Raw genomic sequence first — 8,684 nt, 5'->3', positions numbered from 1 at the left:
TTGGTGAAGAGACCATGACTCAATCCATTCACACATGCAAAGGTCATTCCAATGATCAAGCATTCACAGCTTCAGATAGAGAAAGAGGTATAGGTAGATCATTCCAGCAAAGTGGTCATCATCAACAACAAAGTCAGCTCTGATACCATGACAAAATGCGAAGAGGGGAGAGGAGAAGAGTGGAGATGAGGAGAGAGGGTACAATTAGGCATGTGCAGTGTGCTCTCTACTTGTGCCCTCTCTCCTCATCTCCACTTTTCTCCTCTTCCCTCTTCATATTTTGTCACACACTACTGTGATGTTTAAAATTAAATTGTACGCATTGTGGCATGGTTGAGAGCCCACCAACTAAATCCATGGAAAACATGTTTTGAAGCCCTTAAATTAAGCTCAATCCTAAAGACATTAAGGGCAATCCTAAATCTTAACTAAGATTCATAAGACCAAAATTCATAACAACTTTATATATATTAGCTTATATTACAAAAAGGTGGTGCTTTGTTGATACAAGAAAGCTCAGCTCAGCAAGAAATGCTCTGCTTAAATGGTGAGCTACTCAAGAATCGTACTTTAGCAGATAGTGCTAGAGTAATGCTTAGCGAGAAGCATCTTCTGAATTAGTATTGGGCAGAAGCAATAGCCACTGCAAACTACTTGCTTAATTGGCTTCCTACCGAATCGATTCAGGGTATGACACCTTATGAAGCATTTACTAGACATAAGCCACACATTGGGCATCTTCGCATATTTGGTTGCATAACATATGCCCACATACATGGCGATCATCATAGGAAATTGGATGCAAAGTCACATAAATGCATCATGGTTGGCTACAGTGAAGACAAGTAAGCATACAATTGTATGGTCCCATTAACCGAAAGGTCATTATCTCCAGAGATGTAATCTTTGATGAGAAATCAGAATGGAAAACCTCAAGTACACAGGAGATAGGCGCACCGATTACACAGTCATCCATAGAAAAGGTTGATGAAGAAGAGCAAGAATTGCCAGAAGGACCCCGAGAAGAACCACAACTCAGAAGGTCTACTAGAGAAAGAAGACCTCTAGCCAGATTGACATATGCTCAAAAAGGCAAAGAAATTCAAGTTGAAACCACCAACTATGCTCTTATGACTACCATCTTGGGCCCATGTACTTCAAAGACGTAGTTGACAAGCTAGAATGGAAAACTGCTATGAATGAAGAAATGCATGCTTTGTACAAGAATAACCCTTGGGAATTATACGACCTTCCACCAGGAAAGAAGGCCATAGCAAACAAATGGGTATACAAAGTGAAGTACAATCCAAATGGAAGCATTCAAATATACAAAGCCAGACTAGGTGCAAAAGGATTTCCACAGCAGTACGGTTAAGACTATGATGAGACTTATGCTCGAGTAGCAAAGATGGATTCCATACAATTCTTGATATCACTAGCGACACTCAACAGATGGAATGTGTACCAGCTTGATGTCAAGAATGCTTTTCTCAATGGTTATCTAGAAGAGGAAGTCTACATGCAACAACCAATAGGTAATGTTGAACCAGGAAAGGAGAATCAGGTTTGCCATCTCAAGAAGAGTCTCTATGGCTTAAAGCAAGAACCTAGAAGCTGGTACAACAGAATCAAAAAGTATTTGCTGATTTGGGATACATGAAATCTAATGCAGATCATACTCTCTACTACAAAGTTCAAGGGGAAGACATTACTATTGCACTTTTGTACGTAGATGATCTAATTGTGACTAGAAGCAAGGATAGCTTCATCAAGAAATTAAAACAAGACTTATCTGCAGAGTTTGACATGAAAGATCTTGACTTATGCACTATTGTCTTGGAATTGTGGGTTCTAGAGAGATTCAAACAACACCTTTATGAGTCAGCTCAAATAAGTTGACAGTCTCCTCAAGAAGTTTCATATGGCAAATTGCAAGATTGCACCACTCCAATAGAGTTTGAAACTTACTAAAGATTCAAAAAGTCCTACAGTCAATGATAAGTACTATAGGTAGCTCATTGGATCTCTTATATATCTGACTATCACACGCCAGATAGTTATTATGTAGTAAGTTCACTTACACAGTTTATGGAAAATCCAAAACAGTCTCATTGGAATGCAGCCAAAAGAGTCTTGAGATACATCAAATGTACAAGACAGTTTGGGATAGAATACAGAGAAAGTCATCCAAGGTTGCATGGATACTTTGACAGTGACTATGCCAAAGATCATGAGACCAGGAGATCGACATAGGGATATGCATTTTTCCTTGGTCAAGGTGCTATATCATGGTTGTCAAACAAACAACCAACTATTTCTTTATCTTTGATTGAAGCACAATATAGGGCTCTCACTATAGGTGAGTGTGAGGCTATATGGCCGAGAAGACTTTTGTCAGAAACAAATTACTTTGATGAATCAAAGCCAACAACAATATACTATGATAACCAATCAGCTCAAGCATTGGCCAAGAATCGAGTATATCACTCCAAGATAAAGCTTATTGATGTGAGAGAGCACTTCATCAGAGAAATAGTATTACTTGGTGACATCACACTATAGCATTGTGATAGTAGCAAAGAGAATGTTGCAGACATCTTTACCAAACCACTCGCGGTAAAGAGCTTTTCAAGAAACTTGGTTTGATGGCAGAGAGGAAGGACATTCCCATTAAAGGGGTGTGATGGAAGGTAATGCTCAACCCTTCTTCGATTCCCTAGAATCAACATCTTGATGGAAGGCCTACTTCATGATGTTGATCTTGAGGGAAGGTGTTGAGAGACCACGCTCAACATCATGTGATTACATGTGCATAGCACTAACGCATATAGAGTGCTATAAAGGAAAGTGTTAGATGCCCTAACCCTAACCCTAAATGATTTTGTATATATTCTACATTTTTAACTAAATCTAGTGTACAATTAGTCATTTGTGGTGTGCTCCCTGGCTGTGCCCTCTCTCCTCGTCTCCCCTCTTCATATTTTGTCAAATCTTCCAATCATTCTTCATGGATAATTTCATTCCACAAAGTCCTCTCACCCACTAATTCAATTGAAAGAAATGCTTATTGAACACCTCAAAGTCAAATTGAACATTGCAACACATGTGCTTCTAGCCATCTTAGGTGTGCTTCAACTCCATCATCCTAGGAGAAGACCTGCCTAACTCTTCAATACCATGACAATCCTAGCTAGCATTGCAGCATGGCATATTTGGAGAGCCAGGTGCACTGAGGCTTTGGAGGGTTCTCAGGTTCACCCTTCTCAGATCTTGGCCAGTACTTAGACAGATACGATACACACTCTGATGGCCATTTGGGCGACCATGCAAGGATCATCTCGAGTAGCCTCCTCCAGGAGAGTTACTTTTCTTAGAGATTGGAGAGACTCTCCCTTCTTTGTTGAGACTTCTACAGGGTTGAGATGGCATTTTCAGCCTCAACCTTGGTTTCTTTCTACCTCATTCCTCTGAGCTGTTTTTATTACATGCTTAGCATGGTGTATTTCTACACAGAGCTTGCTCTAGCGGGTTTCTTTCTTACTTAATAGAAGTCTCTTTTTTGAAAAAAAAAGAATAAAGAGAAGATAAATCCCCCCTCACGTATCCCATAAGAGCCTTCATTCATTGATTTTAGGGGATCAACGAAAGATACTCTGAAAATATTTGCTCTTAAACATTTACAAGTTTGGTTGGCCAATCAGTTGTTGTTAGAACTTGCTACTCAATAGGTTGTTGGTTCTCCTTTTGCAAGAGATAGAAATCGGAATGAGTTCCTTTGATGATGCTGACACTACAAGGCCTATGCAAAGGCCCATTATTTGAAATTTGTTGCCACTAACCATCATATCTATAGGAAAGGAGTTGGTACTTGGATTCCTAAATTTCTCAGACTATTTTGGTGTACAAAAATCAGATGATAGTCTCATAAAGATGGCTTGAATGTGGGGCATCTCTGAGTGTGATGAAGGAAAAATGAAAGCAGGTGAGATATCTTGCAGATGCAGGTCATCTATTTCTTTTGAACTGCGAAACAATCAATAATGTGAGCATTTGAAAGATGTCAAAGAATCAAGAATGGAGTCTCCAATCCAGATGCTATATTTTCCTCTTGGGGGGGCAACCACCATCACCTCATCCTCGCTCTTTCCATGCCTATTAAGGCCCTCTTAACTTGACTTAAGACTCCTTAGCATACATTCATCACTTCAAATGAAGAAGTAGGGCAAACAGCAAGGGATAAGCATCACCCTCCTCAACAATTTCTCAACAGAAAAATACCACCTTCCTTGAAGATTCTCGCCTTCCATTCCCTCTTAGTCCACCTTCCCCGAAGATTCTCGCCTTCCATTCCCCCTCTTAGTGCGATGGTCCCTTTGGCTAGGGTTCATCATGGGGTGGCTCTTCAGGGGGGGAGGGGGTTTCCATTTTCCGAGCAAAAACCCCCGAGCGACGAGCGAACTAAAGGTAGGAGGGGTCAAAATATATAGACTCAAGTCATTTTTGTGGAGCAAAAAAATCCAAATTATTTCAAGGAATATGTAAGTAAATATGAAATACTAATAAATAGATATAGATATAAATATACCTTTATATAATATACATATATAATGTCCAAGTGGTGACTTATTTTATCACTTTCAAAAATCCTTTCTTTTCCTTTCACACCATTGGTTGGATCATGAAATTTTGAGCGAATATCCTCTTTATAGTTCCTCAGGATGACCTAAGAAAATAATATAATACTTTTTTAATAGGCCCTCTAAGTGTATTTTTCCATAGGAATATGGTTTGAAGAGCTTGCCCCCCAACCCTATTCCGCCGGCGGAATACCCCTGGAGAGCCTATGCAAAAGGGGTCATAACTTTTGCTCCTTATCTCAGATTGAGGAGCTATAAAAAGGAAAAATGTTCAAATTTTCATGATCTATGCAATGGTAGGCTTAAAATTATACTTTTGATAGTTATAAAAGATAAAAAGTAAACATTTCAAGATGTATATGAGAGTTACAACTTCTCTCTAATTCATATTATGGTAGGAAGGAGTTTAATAAAGACCACATTTCCTTGAAAGTACTTAGGTTTGCAGAATTGGGAATATTTTGAAAATTCGTTCCTTGCCTTCCCATATTTAAGAATGTATTAGAGATTAATTTATGATTGATTATAATGGCCTCAAGTATGAGGTTTCCAATATCTTTTTCCTACTCATCCAAGGAATATGGTATACATTGTTATATGAGAGCTTCAAATATGGGATTGCTAAAGATTAGGGAAACTCTTTTAAATTGATTTAATTACCATAATCCTCAGAAGAGAGTATGATAGGGAGGTATTTATAGGACTTTCTAAAGTGTTCAATATTTGTTCATATATAGATGTTCTCTAAAATGAGGGTTATAATGAAAAATAAGTAAGTATATGGTTCCATAAATGAGAAATTAAGAAAGAATTGTATATTCCTTTGAGAAATATACAAGCATGGTTGGTGTCAAAAGTTATCGCTCGGACTTTTCTGCTCGTAGGTTTTTGCTCGAAAAGTGTGCACATCCGGGGGGGGACTACTACTTCTGTTCTTTTTAATGACTCTTTCTTTGTGCCTTTGCTACAAGGGAACCAAAAGGGAGAGTGGAAAAGAGCGGGAGAGGTTGGCAAGCAGAGAGGAGAACATTGGTGAGGAGGGAGGAGATGGTGAGAGGATGTAAGGAGAGGAGAGGGGAGGCAACTTAGAGAGAAGAAGGGAGCAAGGGAGAAGGAATTGGAAGGGTAGGGTGAGGATGAGCTGATGGTGAGATTAACCTTCTAAAATCTATAACTTTCACTAGAAAAGGGAGCACATTCTGTGCTCAACATCTTTGCCTTGTTAAACTTTTATAGAGTAGATCAATAGTTGATGTGAGGGGGAAAGAGGGAGCATGCGAGAGAGAGAGAGAGAGAGAGGGAGAGAGAGAGAGAGAGAGAGAGAGAGAGAGAGAGAGAGAGAGAGAGAGAGAGAGAGAGAGAGAGAGAGAGAGGGTTGATGGAACGGATGAGTGTCCAAAATTGATTGGGACGATGGGATGAAGTGTCTAAAATTGATTGGGAGGAGCTTTTATGTAAAGAGGGCTAAAAAGTCTCATTGGCAAGCTAACATTTTCTTAGGAAGAGAAATAAAAATCACATCCTTAAAAAACTAATTTGATGAAATTTGACATTAATTCAGATCAAATTTGATGAATTTGACATTATTTCTAATCAATGGAATTGTTAAGGTATTAACAACAATAATGGATTGATCAACAACATTATGTTAACCTAACCACAAGCTACCCTAATGCTAGTCATTAGTCTCCTCCCTCCCTCCCCCTTGCTAGCCCATCTGTTTCTCCTATATCCATCGGGCTTCTTCCCTACTATATGGCTACTACTCGCATCTTGAGTATAAGAGCTGGCTATGAAGGTTTTGCTAGTGTTTGCTAAGAAAGAGGGCTGCCACTAGGGGGGAGGGAGGGATACCACTAGGACGTTTCACTAGCAGGAGGGAGAATGACATCATGAGGGAGTTTTTTTTAGGGTTTGAGCAATGTAGGAGCAACATGAAACAAAAATGAATCATTGAGCTAACTAATTTGAATCAAATCAAATAATCAAAATGGACGATTTGTGAAGAATCTATGCTCATATGAATGCCCAAACGACTGTTAGAAGAGGCTATTACTAGGGGCAGGGAGAGCAGAGGTTGTCACCATCATCCATCTCTCCCTACCAACAATTGATGCATTGTAATTCTTGCACCAATCCCTATTTTACAACTTGATCGCCATTGGCTCCATTTCAATCGCAATTTTACAACCTGATTGCCATCGCTCCTGTGTGGATTAAGGGGGTTGAGGAGGGGAGGGGGGAGAGAGAGAGAGAGAGAGAGAGAGAGAGAGAGAGAGGAGGGGAAGGGAGAATTTGGAAGAGGTAGAAGAAAATAGAAGGAGAGGTCAGAGGGAGATGTTGAAGGCAAGTGTTAGGCTGAGCAAAGAGGATGAAAGGGAAGATTAGAGGGAGTTGTTCCATGCACCACTAGTGCGTGCACTCTTCCAACATTGTGTGGTTCTTATGCACTAGTACTTGGCACTCTTCCAGCACTGTGCAGCTCTCAAGCGCAAGTACTTGATGGCAATTCTAAGCACATTGAGGCATCCATCAACTCCTTGAGCAACCGGCGGGGGTGGTTGCTTCGAGGGGCACACCCAGTATTGCAGACATGTGTTTGGGGTCTATCCACCTAATCCTTGCATGACACATGTTAAAGGCCCATCCGCCCACCTCACTCTCACTAGCCCACTCACTCCTAGTGCAGCCTACTCAATAGGAGCTATTTTTGTGTGGAAAGCAATTGGAGGTGCCACTAGAGTAGCACCTCACACACTAGTGTGGGAACCACACTAGTGTGCAAGGCCACGAGTTCCTACCAGCATCCATTGCTAGCATCACACCTTGCAAGCATGGAAAGATCCTCTTAGCTTAATTGTTTACAACTTACAAATTTCGGGACCATTACCTTATTTTAATTTTTCATGGGTAGGGAGCCTAGTAATTAGGAGACATGCTAATCTTCTCTGTATCATTCCCATTTTATTAGATGTCTCTAAAAGGAGATGTGGTGGATTCTTGTAAGGTGAAGTTCCAGCATTATCCATTTATTTAACTATTTCTCCAAGCAGACAAAGCATATGAAAATTCCAACAAATTCACCTACAAAATTGGATGTAGGCTTAGTATCTATTTCCACAGCTATATTTGAGGTTTGGGTGATGTTAAGTGTCAAACTAGGGAGGAGAGAAATGTGGAGGCATTTGAGTCAATATGCTACTTTGATTTTCATACAAGAAAATTTAAACTTAGGGAATGGAGTTGCAAATCCAAACAACGCAGACATTCCCACAAGTAGCTTCATTGTGTACAGCCTGCTTCTCTGCTACATCATGGGAATGCCCTCTAGAATGTCTAAGGGTACATAATATTTTGGCAAACGAGCTAACCTAGAACATGTTGAATGATAAGAAAATGACGTGTGGTGGATTCTTGTAAAATCTCAAAGGGGACATAAAACTTTTGGCAAGTATTCATATTTGGTTGACTAGAACATGTCCATCAATTACTAGATGAGATAGGAATGATAAGCTTGTATGCTTCCACTTCTTGAACTTGTCTTTCCACCTTCATCGTCCTACAGCAGCTAAAACCTTGGCACATCCTTAAGAAGTGAGTAGCATCACACACAAGGCCATGTGAGGAACCCATGAGGAATTAGTAGGTGTAAGAATCCAAGCCATTGGCAAAGGAAACATTGGCATGAAAGTCCCATGCCTTGGGAAGTTCGAGATATTCTTGACATCTTGGAGCAAGATCCACGTTTCTATGCCAAGAGGAGGGGGAGGAGGAGAAGAAGTGTGTAGCTTTTTTTGCATACAAAATCTATGGAAGGAAGCATAGGACACAGTGTGGCACCATGTCCTACAAACATGCATAGCTCTGCACAGCAGGCTGCGGATGTGCAGATGCATAAGGATGATTTCCGACAAAATCCTCAGGCAGCTTCTCAGCAAAAACCAATGCTTCTTCCTTCTTTGGGGTTTTTTCTTCCTACTTTGCCACGTGAGGTAGAAATAGAAATTCACTATGATAATCCACATAATTACAAAGCTGCACACTTTT

At 40.1% G+C, this 8,684-nt stretch overlaps 1 pseudogene; it reads right to left on the bottom strand.

The window, feature by feature from the left end:
* Positions 1-7,565: 7,565 nt before the first annotated feature.
* LOC147900487 (U6 spliceosomal RNA) lies at positions 7,566-7,626 on the bottom strand (annotated as a pseudogene).
* Between the last annotated feature and the right edge of the window lie 1,058 nt (positions 7,627-8,684).

The sequence above is a fragment of the Dipteris shenzhenensis genome, chromosome 7 (genome assembly GCF_047967505.1).
Source record: "Dipteris shenzhenensis isolate YYH24624 ecotype China chromosome 7, Dip_SZ_1.0, whole genome shotgun sequence".
NCBI classification, from domain to species: domain Eukaryota; kingdom Viridiplantae; phylum Streptophyta; class Polypodiopsida; order Gleicheniales; family Dipteridaceae; genus Dipteris; species Dipteris shenzhenensis.
Note: the sequence above shows the minus strand (reverse complement) of the source record. Positions and strands in the feature narration are given on the sequence as shown.